The sequence below is a fragment of the Equus quagga genome, chromosome 9 (assembly GCF_021613505.1).
Source record: "Equus quagga isolate Etosha38 chromosome 9, UCLA_HA_Equagga_1.0, whole genome shotgun sequence".
Lineage (NCBI taxonomy): Eukaryota > Metazoa > Chordata > Mammalia > Perissodactyla > Equidae > Equus > Equus quagga.
The window spans coordinates 87,457,037-87,472,564 of record NC_060275.1 but is presented as its reverse complement, the minus strand read 5'-3'; the positions used below and the strand labels follow the sequence as shown (position 1 = coordinate 87,472,564).

The following is a 15,528-nucleotide window of genomic DNA, read 5'->3' as shown; positions in this document are numbered from 1 at the left end:
ACATGGCTAGAGATAGGTCTATTGGCCTTATCATCACAGCTTTCTCTTATTCCTGTCTCCATTTTTGTTCTATGTATAACTTGACCATCATTCTTAGAGTTCCACTAACTCATTTGATGAAAAGATCGTGTATAAATTCAGGTTAAGAACATAATTGAAAAGGCACCACACATTGTGACAGAGTGAAATAAACTGATCAACAGTCATGGTTTCTAGACTCACCACCAGTGCAGACATCTTTATGGGACCAACCTTGGCTGTTCCTCAGGGTAAGCTAGGAGTTTATTGAAAAATGCACATTCATCAGCTCCAGACCTAGAGACTCTGATGTGGAGGACCTAGAGTGATGCCCTGGAGTTTGTTTGCGTGTTAGCTGTTTGTGTTAGGAAAACTCCAAACGTGAATTTGAAGATTAGCTGGTTTGGGAAACCTTGCTCCAACTTCCTACTAAGGCTGAACTCCTCCTTCCGTCACTGGCTTCACTTAGAAATGGAAAACCACCAATTACTTGGGCTCTCAGCTTTTCCACTCAGTCCGCTTTCCCCCTTACACCCGCATTACTTTGCACCCCACCTTGACAGCTGCTGTTGCCAAGCATCAACGTTAATCCATTTTGACATCTTCTCCTTTCCACCTGCTGCCCTCTAGTGGAGGTGCTGACAAGCAGCAAGATGTTTAAATGGGAGCACCAGGGGGTGGCCAGTCTGAGCCTGGTGTGTCCCCAAGGGGATGTCCACAGACCACAACTATGAGAGAAATCATTAGGGTAACCTCAAGCTGTTTGGACACCGTTTGCACACAGCTTACATTTAGAGCAGAACTTTATAAAGACCCTGGCATCTATTTATGGGCTTTTTCCAGGTTTCCAAAATCTATCTGGAAAAGATTATCCTTGGGATATTTTTGCTTCTTTGTCCCTCATTTCTTTCTTCTATTGTTTACCCAGATTCGACTTCTTACACAAGAAGGTGGTTGTTCCCTACCTCCCCCAACCTTTGGATTTTCTAAATCTTGCAGAAAATGAGAGGGTTTTTTTAAATCCTTACAGTTTAGAAGCTTCCAGTCACCAGGTGAAAGGGATTGACATGAACTATGAACTCAGCGTTAACAGTGTAATGGGCATGCAGGTGGTGTGCCTGCCTTGCATCCCTCCAAGACCTCCTGCCTGCAGGAGTCCCCTTTTACTGAGGAGGTTTTTTACTCTTCTTTTACTATCTTCGTAAGTGATTTTTTATTAGTATTTTTTTCTTAAGGAACACCAACAAGATAAGATTTCATTTGACTGATTTTTCTGTTCTTACCATTGTATATCATTATTATCAGAAAACTGTCATACAACCTATTTAGCTTCTTAACTGGAATGTGTGTACACACACACACACACACACACACACCCCTGAACTACCCTTCTCCCTTCCAATGATAGAAAACACATCTCTACATAGAAAAGAGAATTTGCTTTGAGTCCCAGACCCACCGTTTACCCTGTTTGTGAACAATATAATGTGGAAAGAACAATATTTAGGATCTGAATTCCAGTTCCCTGTCCTCCTGCCATTTTTAAACTTTGTTACCTGGCTGGGTAAGTAAACTTCAAGGAGCCTCAGTTGCCCCTGTAAGACCAGGATCATATTACGTACGAGCCTCAATTGAGCAGGCTGTCTGAAGGACTCCTCAGGGCCTTTCCAGCTCTGCGAGCTGTCCCTTCGCTTGTACGATAGTTGAAGCCCCTGAATAATTAAATGAAAATTATGTTAATCAAAATTAAATAGGTGTCAGTTGAATCTGTTTTTCCACTGGCTTGTATGAATGATGCTTTGCCTTCCTTTCTGATAGGTACTCAACTGACAGGATTCCTTCCATCTGGTTTTCTCTCTTGTGGTTTTTCTAGTTCATAAATAGCCTATAAACAAATACTAGAGTGGCATAGTTAAAGGGAACCTAGATTAAGCCTTTTATAAAACAAATATGCCTAGGTAAATAATGACATCTTATTTTTAATTTAATTTAATTTTGTTGTGAGTTTGAGTTTTCTGGTATAGGGCACCTCTGGCTAGATAGCTGAAGGCTGAGCTCCAGGCCACTGGTCATTATCCAGACTCCAGCCCTGGAATGTTCTGTACATTTTTCCATGCTTCTTTCCTACAGCTAAGCACCGATGAGCTCGCAGGGTGTGAGAATTACAGCCATACAACCTCCTGCCACTTTTTGCTGCACACTTTTTTGGTTTGTTACTGTTTTCATAGCTTACTTGTTTAAAGCCAAAATTTAAAAAAACTTTATCCCTCAAATTTTGACCCCTTTGTAGTTTCAGGATTCCAAAGAATAATCATCTCTCTATTTTTGATGAATAAAATACTAAATAAATGTCCAAATGTAATCCCTATAACAAACTTGGAAAAAAAAAAAGGAGAGGCATTAGTAAGGTTGAAAGAGAGAGAATCTTGTCTAGACTAGCAATGCTAACCTGCCCGTTACTACAGGTGGCTATAAACATGGAGGAAACAAAGCAAAGAGTGGCTCAGAGAACCGACTGAATAGCAATCCTGCCTCTGCCACTTAGGAGTTATGTGATGTTGGGGAAGTCACTTTGCCTCTCTGTGCCTCAGTTTCCTCATATGTAAAATGGGAAAATAATAATGCCTAGCATATAGGGTTATTATGAAGATTAAATGTTAATACATGTAAAGAACTCTCAAAACATAAGTGCTTAAGAGGTGTAAGCGATTATTGTATAAAACTAAAGAAAGAGAACACGGAAGTCATGTGGTTTGGTGGGATACAGGTAATGTTTTCATTTCTTCCTCCTCTTCTGCCCTCTCTGATCCCATTTTGCTTACCTCCCAATCCACCCCTGCCTCCTATTTCTCTCTCAACTTAAGAATTTTCAGCACAAATGTTTAGAAGAAAAGCAGAGATGCAGACTTTGGAGGGTGCCAAGCTTTTTGATAGTCAAGTATACTTTTCAGCTAAAGTGACTGTATCCAACAATACTGGGCTTTATAACAACAGAAAGCTTATTTCTTAAGAAATGAGTTTAACTTTTTGATGGACAGGTCTCTGCGTAGATGGAAATTGGCTCAATGACAAGATAAGACAGTTGGATTCACGGATCTAAGGGATGCACATTAAGGGGATGTCATTATACCTTTAGGAGAGAAGTTTCCTCTGCAAAGCCCATTTGTCTTCACCAACCTTTGGTTTTAGGTGCTGCATTTCGTATAGGTGATACTCATGAAAGCATAATGGTAGTCAAAATCTAAAAGCAGAGTTATCCCTCAGACTTTCAGTGCCTTTGGTGTGTCTTTCCAGACTCCGTGTTCTTCACCACTCCTCACCAAGTTCCCACTGACCTCAAAGGGCCCTTCTTGCCAGGTCATGGAGTACATCTGAGCCAGAGGGCTGGGATTACAGCCAAAGCTGAATGAAGGTGCAAAATGTATGACTAAAAAAAGCCCAAACACGTGGCACTGGGTATAACAGATAAGTTTGTTGGAGAAATGGTTTATAAATAACATGGAAAGGAGGGTCAAAATGTTGAGTTGTCCGATCCTTGAGTCAGTCCCCCCATTTCTAATACTGAACTCCAAAGTGATACACACTAAAAAACTGGGCTCCCTGAATAAAATTAACTCCACTTGGACTTCTTTTTTCTTATCAAGATGTTTGTAAGTTTGGCAGTAAATATTTTTAAACAGGATTTCTTTTATTTGGAATACATTGCCAAACCTGTGTATAATTTCAAAACAAGCAAATGAATAAAAAAAACAAAACAAAAGTAAGAAACAAACCCCATGATGATATTATGCTTTTCTGAGGATGGTCTTAGGCTGAGATGCTGCAGAAACTTGAATATTTCCTTCTCCTCCAAATAAACCACCACCACAGGGCAGTGGATGGACCAAAGACAGAAGGAATAAGGAGAAAAGGAGATCGATAACTTGGGAAAGTTTTCTTTTTCTTTTCCCCTTTCTGTCTGTGGTTTTGTTTTGTTTTTCCCTTGTCAAACCAGAAGGGATCAAGTCCAGAACTGCCAAGACCAGAGGGTCAGGGAAAGCCACTCAGAGGCTGGAAGCTGTGATCTTATCACTGGTCTCAACCCCTCCTCCTTCCTCCCTGGGAACCTCGTGCAAACACAACTGCCTGGTCTTCCTGCTTAGTGGCAAAGGTTGCGCTCCTTTCTCTTTCATATGGGAATATGAACTTTGGAGGATATCTTTCGCTGTTGTTTTTTAAAAGAAACAGAGACTTGACTTGTTCGTCTCACAACCTTTTTCTGGCCCAGGGAGACCACAACTAACTAAAGCACAAGATGAGAAGCTTGGACAAATGTGGCCCCATGCCTTGCCTTGGAGCTGGGCCATGTGCTCTGTCCACCCGCTCCCCTTCTTCCCACTTTGTGGTCACGTATCTACCTACGCCTTACTGTGAGCTATAATCTCCTAGGAAGGGTAACCTGTTGGCTCAGGGCCAGTCTTCTGATAAGTGAATGAACTTGTCTTTCCTCCTTGCCAGCACATCTGTCTTTCCAGAGAGGGCTGAGTCAGGGAGACTAAGATTTTCAATGTTAAAGTATGCATTATTTTAAATTGCAATAATTTTCTGTCTGCATTGAATTTCATTTTCAAAATCAAAATGATGCCTTGAGTCAGATCATACTGATACAGCTTCTGGGGGTATCAGAGGAGCTTCTGTGATGCGCAGGCTTTGCCAGCTGGAGGTCATGCAGTGGTACATAGTGATAAGGAGTGCCCTGTACTTTTGCAGGAGAATTTCAAATTCAAACTTGGGACTTTACATTTTCTCCATATGAATTGTGGAGAATTTTAGTTCGTTTTAGTCTTTAGTTGAATCTAATAAGATCTTTTAGATTGGAAATCCTGCTTTTCTTTTATTCTCTGTGGCAGAATTAACAGTTTTCTTTCATCCATGGATTTGATGAATCCATAAGCGTGCCTTTTTTCTTCTTGGTCTTCTACCAAAGACTTTATACCAAGACCAAATTCAAAATCTTGCAACCTATCCTTGAAGATCATGCCCCAGGCTGTTCAGTATTCTGTAATTAACTTCTTGGGTCATTTGTTTAACCATCAATGAACTCACTCATCTTTATAATTATTCAGGCCACAGTAATATATTTTACTCATAACATATCATGAGAGATACATCAACTGCCTCACTGAAACTGAGAAACGTTAGATGAACAACACTCCCCTAACAACAGTCAGGTAATCCTTTCATGAAAGGAAATGAAGCAACTGTCCTATAATGATTTGTTCTTAGTGAATCCATGCAGTCTCCGAGTGACCTGTTTCCTTTCATAAGCAATCTAACAATTCATTCTAGAATGTTGCTGGGGATTAAAGTTAAAGGTATAGTTTTAAGAATCCACCTTTTTGACCTATTCAAACGTTGGGATATCTCCTATTTTTGTCCTCCAAAAGCCTTAGAAATAACCAATAGTTTATTGGTCCATTTATGCTTTCAGGGTCTGGGATAAAACTCATCTGATCTCGAACATTTGAACTCATCATTAGTTTTGAGATTGTGCTTATTGTCCTGTTGGCTTTAGACTTCAGTTTTATTTACTACGTTTATTCTATGCTCTCCAGTCTTCATGTATTACCCTTGACTGAGGAGAAGAAAAGTCTGTAAGTTTCCTTTTGCTTTCCCTTTCTTCTCTGAGTTGAATCATCTTTTCCTGTTGTTTTCATAGTATTTTAGAGTTTTTTGAGCTGAGACAAAATGTATCTCAGTTTATAGCTTTACCTTTTAAGTGTAAAAGTTCTGAACTATTGATTATTGCATCATCTTTTTAAAAAAATAGTCTATTCTCTCTCGTGTGTGTGTGTGTGTATACTTGTGTCTTTTCTTTTTCAGTATTAACTTGGCTTCTGTCTTTCATGCATCCTGAATATTCAAAGGTCATTTGTGTTACGTGAGAGAACTGAACAGCTACCCATGCATGAGGTTTAATTTAAGGTAGAAATGATTCCTTTGAGTTATTATTCTTGGAATAAGTAACAAATCTCAAAATTACAATCTAAACAAAGCAAATCCTCAGATTACTTGGCAAGACCCTGTGATACCAAGACCATGATGTTGAGGTGGAGAGGGATGGTGGTGAGAAATTGAGACCCAGAGAGGGCCAGCTGGAGGTGAAAATACATGTGAATGGCTCTGGGACCCTAGGGGGTTGCCAGGAAGTCACTGGGAAGGTAGGGAGGGGAAAGGCAACATTAATCAATTATTTCATTCATTCATTCATTGATGTTTATTGGGAGTATGCTGCATGCGTGGCATCATCCTAGCCTCACTGAAAAGGATAAGGGATACAAAAAATGAGAAGATGAGAATAAATGAGAAATAATCACTGTCCATCCTTAATTACAGCTGGGCCACTGCGTATAAGGGTATGTTCTTCTGTTCTGAACACACTACCAAGCACTTAGTCAAAGTCAGAGGCTGTAGACAACTTCTACTTTGAGATGCAACGTTTCAAAATAATAGAAAGATCCCAGCAGAGTCTATCTGTAACCATTTAAAGAGGTTTAAGGTTAAAATTGGAAAGGCAGAAGTGTTTCTGTGGGGAAAGTTTTTTTAAGACTAGTGTTTTCTACTCTACTAAACCTAATGTTTTTTAGTTTTCTTCCTTCCATTGCTTATTGACTTTCAGTGTGGGAAGGACTGCTGTGTTGGCAGCATGATAGATAAGTGAATCAAGAGAATGGAAACACAATTGTATTCAGTATTCAAGAGCTACTGTCCCCCGAAAGCAACCACAGATCATCAGGTTTTGCCACATATTCGGACTGCAAACCAACTACAGAATGTTAAAAAGTGTTCTATTACAATCAATTGTCCCTGGGTTTTTGCTACTTAAACTCTGCTATGGGAAATGTGACCATAAAAGAGCATTAAAATAGATAAATTTGATATTAAGCAGTGTTACTCAAACCAATAAGTACATGCTTCTTGACATTCTAATTGGTGGCTTACAGATTTGCAGGATCAAAAACACAGTATATATGCCTAGAACTGACAAAGCTGTTCACAGGGAGTATAGGAGTGAAGTGACTTCTTGCCTTCCATATTGGATTTCTTTATACAGCTGTGTGTGTGTTGCAGGGACTACGGTTAATTTCCCTGATGTAAGCCTAGCAACTTGTTTTTAAGTTCACAGTAAAATCTGAGCAGAAGAGAACTCCCTGTTGACCACCCACCTCACAGCTCCAAAAGGGAACTCTGTGGAAGCAGTCTACGTTAGGCAAATGTACAGTTCTGCAATCAAAATGAAAAACACTTGAGCCGAATCGTTTACCATTAGCTGTAGCTTCCAACCCTGATTTAAAAGAATGCAGGGAACCCTGCAAGTTTAAGCGGTTTTGGCAGGCGAGGAAACAGCTGTAACATTGTCAGGAGTTGTCTGTGGGAGCTGTGCAGGCTGTTGACAGCACTTAGAAGGCCCAGAAATGGGGCAGACACTTTCCATGTTAGGTCAAAGGAGTGGCAGTGGCTTGGTTCATGAAGTAAACTTTTGACCCGTATGAGGCAAATGACCCTGGTGGACCTTGTTCTGTCACTTCCAAGACTAATTTTCTCTCTCAGAACCAGTGGGTAAGATCTTTGGCTTTTAAATTGTCTTGCTTTTCTCACAAGTTAGATGTTCTGATAGCTGCAGCTGAAGGGAAGGATGATGAGGAATGAGAACTGAGATTTCCCACTATCTGTCAAAGTCTGCCCTCTCCCCCAGGGGTGGGGAAATCATATGAAGACTGGTGCACTAAACTTTGGATGTGCTATCCAGGGGGGACTGTGCAGCTGGCAAGGTTGTTTTCAGCATCTAAAGACCTCCACACCTCTCTCTCTGAGACTCCCTCTTCCCTGCCTCCTGCCCTCCCCATGCCTGCCAGACTCAGCACCCTCCCATTATCCTCAAGGCCAGGGCATCCTTCTGCTGCTCCCTAACCAGACCTGCCCTCCCAGAAGAGCTCCAGACATTGGCCTTTCTCTTACACCTCAAAACCTGTTTGTGTGTGTGTCTCAGACTGATGGCCCATAGAAATAATCAGACAAAATAATTTATGCTGAGATGTGGCTAGCTGAGTACTCTGAATGTGATAACTCTCTCAGGGGTAGGTGAATTTCAGTATGGGACCTTGATTCATCCAGATGAATAAATCTCTGATGGTACAATTTCTCTTTTCCTGCACCAGCTGGTATGGACATTTTGGGGAGCCAAGGGATTCTTCCCTCAGCCCTTTAGGTCTTGCTCTGTGGGTGAATGCCAAATTCAGCTCTCCATATTTTCTGTTTAAAGATGTAGAGTTGAGTCATTATGTCTTAGAAAACATTTACCTTCACGTCCTTGCCAAAATTCATTGAAAAAAGTGAAAATGAAAAAGAGGTATTTTATATTTTATTGGCTGCCACTTTATTTCAGGTTATTAAACCAAGTCTCCAGTTGAGCTGGAGATACCCCTTGACATCCTTACCTAGAGATTTTTAAAACTTTAGGAAACCTCTATTAACCAAATAATTTGAAGTAATGCCAGATCGATGAATTGAGAGAGAGATTGCTTAGTCTGGTTAATTAGAAAAGGGTAGTACTTGCCCTCCTGAAGCCGACAATCAAAGGGAAATGATTTCTAAGATTCTCCATGAAAACCAAATAGTTTCCAAGTGAAAACCTGGCCTCTACACTCAGTTCTATTATAAATTTGTAGTTTAGAAGCAATGAATGATGGGGATATAATTCTTAGGAAAATGCTAGTTAATTATGCAAACGTTGTTTATTGTTACAAAACAATAGATACTAAAAGACATTTATAGAAATCAATATTGGACTTAAACTTTCAGCTGTGTGAGTCCATGTGATCATTTTCTTGGATGCAAGTGCCTAGTGTCAGGTACCATATCTCATAAATCTACGTAGCGTCTATAAATGTGCTTTGTGTAAGGTAGGCAATTAGTAAATGCTTATTTGAGTTGATATAATTTTGTTTTTGTTTTCTTTTGCTTTCTGTTTTCCTTAGGATGTGGGGGAATGGGGGTGTTAGGCCAAGGGAAGCTCTCTTAGAAACCCTTATATATCAATATTGATGTCAAAGTAACTATTTTTGCATAAACAAGCAAACAAACACCTTCCGCTGATTTGGTGAACATTATATGTCTGTATGGATACATAGAGATTTATCTATAGAGCCTGCCTATATTCAAGGTGCTGAGTCCTGGGCAGCTGGAGAAGGATGAGGCACTGTTCCTTGTCTTCCTTCTCTAATTGGATCCTAGACCTCACATTGGTAGAGCTACTGCCTAAGGAGGGACACCTGTGCTTAAAGGGCCACGAAGAGAGTGCCCCTGCTGAGGGTGTTTCTGAAGGCAGTGTGCTGGAATGTAATGCCCGGGCCTGGAATTTAAAGTGAGGCCCCAAGAGACGATACATGTGTTCCACTTGAGGGGGAATTCCCTTAGCTGGAAATAGATGGTGATTCTAGATACTTGATCCAAACCCCGTTTCCTCTCTTGAATTGAGTAGGCTAATAACCATCCTTGAGGCTTTGAAATAGTGTCAGATCTTCCTAATTACGGACTCAGCTGCTAGTTTCTTAAGCAGAGTTTTGAAGTTGAAGGATGAAAAAGGCCGAGGACAATAAACAGAAGCTTAGACTAAGGGGTCACTTACCTGAATCATCCTTAGAAAATTAAAAGAAATCCCTTCTAGTCTCCAAACTATCTCTTCCTATTTGAAACCCTTGCCATTGGAGAATTTTCCTATGTATCTAACCTAAATGGCTCTTCATGAATGGTAAACATATTTGCATTGCTAGAATTTTGTTGGCATCTTGCTCATGAAAAATATACCTATGTATATTCTATCACTTTAGCCACCTTGTTTCTAGATCAGAAGTTTCCAAACTTTTCGGATGTGATCCCCATTTAGTGTCAACTTCTACAGCCCTCACGTCTCCTTTTGTACCTTTATTTACTGAAGTATTAGACAATCCTTGGAGGTGACATGGATTCTTGGATCCAAGTAACTCCCCTCTCCATGCTTACTCTCACTCCCACGGGAGTGACTGTAGTCCTGAGTTTGAGAATCACAGTTTTGGATTAAATAACCCTAAACCTTTCCATCGTTTTTTTTAGTTCTTCTGTTACATGCATTCCTTTCCTCTTGCTTAAAATGTTAAGACTGTGTTGCATATGTTATTAAAATAGTGTCATGACCAGTGCTATGTTTAGATAAAACTGATGTTTTTCCCTAGCCACTGAGGAAGCAATGCCAACTGTGGACTCTTTAAAATGATCACTTTAGTAACAAGAGGTCCTAGGGTACACGTGTTGTAACTGTTTAAATGTTTATCTATACTTATTTAGTAAGTAACCTAAATAGCAGAACAGCAGTTCCCAGACTTTTGTGTCACAGGGCCCTTTTATGTACTCTTCCCAATTATTGAAGGCACCAAAGAGCTTTTCTTTATAGGGATTGTATTGATATTTACTGTATTAAAATTAAAACTGAGAAATTTTTAAAACACACAGTCATTAAAGTGATGACATCATCACATGTCATGTAGCCTCTGAAAAATGCCACAGTACATTCGTGAAAGAGACAAATGATAGTTCAGTAGTATTATAATAATAGTTTTGACTTGTGTATCCACCAACATAGAATATATCCATGACACACTTCCCAACATTTAGAAACTTACAGTCAAAGGGCCAAAATAAATACTAATAAGTGATGCTAAATTCTGACTTAACAATGCTTCCTGCAATAACCCTAAAATATGGATTAGATAGAAGCCAGGATATATTCATCATCTGCTTGATGTTGCCTACTCTCTTACTGTCTACCCTGCAGAATTGCTTCAGCTGATTTTCATTTTAGAAGCTGCAGCCCTATGAAATGTTTTACCATAATCTTAGCAATGATGTAAGGTACATTGTTCCCTTTTATAATGATCCATGGGAGAAATGGTATAATGATCTGTGGAAGAAATGCTGAGTATTGTAATAAAAACTCTGCTTCTCCTCAGAATCTGGTATATTTTTTTCTTATGGCCACTGTGAAACTCATAACTGTGCTTTCTAGTCTGCTTTGGCTACCAGAAAGAGAAGAGCTGAAAGTGAACTTCTATTTATTTGTTATTCAGGGCCCAATGGTATTATTTCTATATGGAATTTTTCCTGGAATTCTCTTATTCCTTAGATCTTATTTTTCCTTTGCTCTAATTTGCTTCTCTTGGTATGTTTCATTGTATATATTTCTGATTATGTTTATTGTGTATTTAATCTCTAATGGAAATGAATGAATGCATAAAGGAGAAAGAAAGATATGTGATCCAGTTCAGAGGGATTGTTGGAGTACCTGGAGTGGTGCAGACCAACTTGGGTTAACTGTGTAAGGTTTCATTTATGAAATGGATCTTAAGTGGAGCTTAGGAGGAAAAGGAAGTGGGTTGCTGAGACACAGGGTGTTTTCTGTGAGAGACTGGCTGAAACAAAGATGCAGCTGTAGAGCGAGTGAGTGATGTCCTGAGGGCAGTAAGGAGATCTGTCTGATTGTGGTACCGGAGCTGATTGCCTTATTATGTTTTTATTTGATTGAAGAGGCAGCTAAAGATAGGAGCTGTGGAAAAGTGGAGTAACAGTTTCCTATTAAGAAAGGATTCTCACTTCAGTTTCTAAAATAAATGAGAAGGCAGAGAATTAAAGTCTGAGAGGCCAATTAGGATAAAGTTCTGATGGTTTATATAGAAATAGAAAGGCCTGTCTAAACACAAGGATGGAAGAAGTAGGTGAGAATATGAAGAAGAATCAGTGAATTGCAGCCAGCTGTTGTAGCTGATTCGAGTTAGAATTAACCCACTATTTATTGACTTTTCACCAGGTCTGCTTTATTCATCACTGTGGGCAGAGCCTACCACAGTATATAGCACGCAGTAGAGGCTTCATAAATGTTGTGGTAGATGAATGAAGTGGGTCCCTGCATCCAAGAAAAATGAAGAGAAACAGTTAAATAAGTAGATAAAATGAAATTTGTATAAATTGCTTTGAGAGGGTCGTATAAACAAGTAAAATCAGCATTCTCAGCAGAAAGGCTGCCGCAGCAGTCATTGGGGAAACCCATGGAAACGGCAGCAGTAGCAGATGTGCAATGCTGCTTTGCTTTTGCACGTTCTATGGCAGCACATGAACAGTCTGGCAGGAGCAGGCCCTTGGACTGTGAGGTTTTTAAGTAACCTGATGAGGAAAGCATTGGCTCCTCCTGTGGTGTGATCAGGAGCCAGGCTGCAATAGAAATATATGTTGGAACTTTGGTTCCAGCCTAATCCTTCCAGCTTAGTGTTTGTGGTTGCAGGTAGCACCAGCCTCTCTCCTGGCATGATCAAGCACCTAAGGTCCAAGCCTTCAGGTTAAACAGAACTGATTGCCATAAGCATTGGGTTAGAACTCTTCCATAGAGCTTTGCAGGAAGCTAATTTCTTTTCTTGGAGGCTAGCTGATAGGAGATCAGTCTTGAGCAAATTAGTCTTTAGCTCTCAGCTCACCAGCCTAGTTGAAAGGGTGGCCTCTAAGCATTGTACTCCTCTCTACTAGAAACCTGTTCCTTTAGTAACCTGTAAGACTTGTGAGGCTGGTCAGTGACACTACTGTGGGATATAATGGAGGATGGTTAGAAAAGCTGAGTGCTCACTCCAGGGTTCAGGTTGTATTCATTCAAGGTAGATGGGCAAGGACTATTTGCAGCGGTGTGCTAGTAAATGTTTAACACCTCCTCTTGGTGGTGGTAGGGACAGGGAGGAGTGGAGGAGGGGAAACACTGATTTGGAGTATTTGCTGATTTCCATGGTATAAATTCTCCCACTGTGGTTGATTTCAAGCTACCAGAATGACTGAAAGTGGCATTGGGAAAAGAGGCACAGCAGTCTACCCTTATATGGTATTTTCACAATACAGATACAACAGACCTAAATAACCTCAAGATCCTAGATAATATTTAAATGTAATAAAAATAATATGAAGAGATGGGTCTTAATTTTTTATTAAACTTGCTTTTAATATAATTTGTTTAATTTTAAGTTGATATAATTTAATTTTTAGTAATGACTATGTTTAATAAGCAGCTCACAGAATTCCTGAAAATTTGACAACCAGCTCACTCCCATGAGCTTGTAAGAGCTGACTCCAGCATATCACTAGGTAAGAACAACCTGGAAGAAGTACTTTGTCCTGCCAAGAAAGGTGCCAACGCTGGCATCCAAGGTTCCAATGCCAGGGTTGAGGAAAGACTGACTAGTTCCTGCAGCCTTGTTCCCAAGTGTCTTCCAATGGCCAGGGAAACTGTTATTCTGAAGGAGGAATGAGTTGTCCTGAATAACTTTCTTAGCTTCAAGTCCTGGTATCCATGGTTGAGAGTCAGTTTCATTTGCAGGTACAGGATGCTACAACTTGATGAGGCTTGCCAGCAGGCTGGGAGGCTCTGAGAGCAGAGTGATATTGTTCGGAGACATTGGAGTGATTGCCAGCTCTCCCTCTGCCATGTCCACTGTTAAGTGGGAAACCTAGTGCCATATTCTCTGAGGAATTTGAGATAGCCTGGGTAACATTTTCCTTGGACGGAGTCAGGTGTAAGATAATGAATATGCACGAATGAAGGAGAAATAATTATAGCTCTGAAATGGGTCAAAGAAAAGTGGAGAAAGTAAGAAGTACTTGAATTGGGTCTTTAATGTCAACTAGCAAAGACTGATCATTGAAGTGGGAGGGAAAGATGAGAGAGTGGGCATTCCTGGCAGAAGAAGCAAGGTAGACAAAGTCTAGAAATGTGAAGGAGCACAGTGTTTCAGTATTGTCCAGGAACTCCTTGGGTACCTGGGTAATGGGCCACTGTGGTCTGAATGTTTGTGTGCTCTCAAAATTCATATGTTGAAGTCCCAGTCCCCAAGGTGATGGTATTAAGAGCTGGGCTTTGGGAGGTGATTAGGTCATGAGGGCAGAGCCCTTGTGACTAGGATTAGTGCCCCTATAAAAGAGGCCCCACAGAGCTTCCTAGCCCAGAAAGCAAGCAGATGTAAGAGTGGAAGAGGAGATTCTTGGCCAGGTTATTGAAGGCATTGTATGCCATGCTAAGGAGTTTCGAGATTTTTCCTTTCTGTAATAGAAAGACCTTGGAATAAGCAGGGGACTGAAAGAATCAGGTTTGTGTTTTTGAAAGAATTTGTAAAACACTCCTGGGCGCCACTCCATTACCTGGGGATTAGGAGTGAAATTTCCCAAGTCAGTGCACAGGCTGCTGGATACTGCTTGAGGCTTTCTGCTTGCCTCCTATTTCAACACTGGGGCCTTTCAGGGCTTGGCCCTAACCTGTTCTTAAAGGGAATGTTTGCTCACTGCCAAACAGTAGTCTTTGTATTTAAAGTTACTCTACTCCTTTCCAAAAGGTAAATTAGAAAAGCAATATACCTTTAGTCAAGAGAATTAATCTTTCATCATTTAAGTAACTGTCCACTGCCCTTCAGTTTTGAAGACAATTCAATGCACATAAATGGCCATGAGCCACCAGAACTCTCTTTATGCTTGCGTCTTGCATTGACCAGACCCTCCTTCTGCCTATAGTTCTAGAATTTTCTTTGTCCTCTTGTCTTCAAGATTTATATTTCTATAAATCCAGATTGAGAATTTGGAAAAATACCCATAGCCAAAGCCTCTTAAAACCTCTGTTTTTAAAGTTACTTGAGAACATCTTAAAAGGAGAAACTTAAGAGTAGGTATGTCAATGGAGTGTGCAGATATGAATGTAAAATATGAAAAGCATCTGTAGGCAGGAGTGTCTCAGGAGAGGTCTACTTCATTAAAATCAAATTATTGGGGACTGTTCCAAAGCTTTGGTTTTTTTCAGTTTTGCAGGTTGAAAAGAAAGTATAAAGTTACTGAATTCTCTATATGACCACTTCCATGGGCAGTGGTCAAAACTATTTTGTAAGAGATAAATAGCTTTCATGTCAACTTGGTCAATGTCACATACCTCATTGGAAGAAGTGGCTATCTGAGATGGGTTTTAGGTTAAACTCTGTGACTCCAGCCTGGTCTTCTGAATTGGTGTATAAATTGCAGGTGTTTCCACATTTCCACAGATGTCAGATCAGGCAGAACTTAGAAAAACCATCCAGCTACCAAATATTCTACTGGAATTGGCCTCCTAGGGCCCTGTGCATCAGAGAGATCTTATCACAGAGCTCACAAACTGATGTCCATGGGCCAGATCTAGCTCATGGCATGTTTTGTTTAGCCCAGGCAGCAGTTTTATAAAGTCAAATTGGCTGTTATCATTTAAAATTTAAAGGATTTAACAACAAAAAAAATTCTTATTCCTGGCTTTTCTTAGACTAATTGGACAAGCCTGGGCCTGCATTCTTAAAACAGTTGGCTGGAACTAAGTAATCACTGCCCCTTTCAGATGGGGCAGGCATTCTCTATTTTTCCACCATCCCCCTTCCACACTGCCTTGGACATTTTTGC

The 15,528-nt window shown here is 40.2% G+C and overlaps 1 protein-coding gene across 3 annotated transcripts in view; it reads left to right on the top strand.

Moving 5' to 3' along the window:
- The window catches only part of GHR (growth hormone receptor), a 244,803-nt gene that overhangs the window by 128,979 nt on the left and 100,296 nt on the right, over window positions 1-15,528 (top strand). The gene's annotated exons all lie outside the window — the stretch shown is intronic.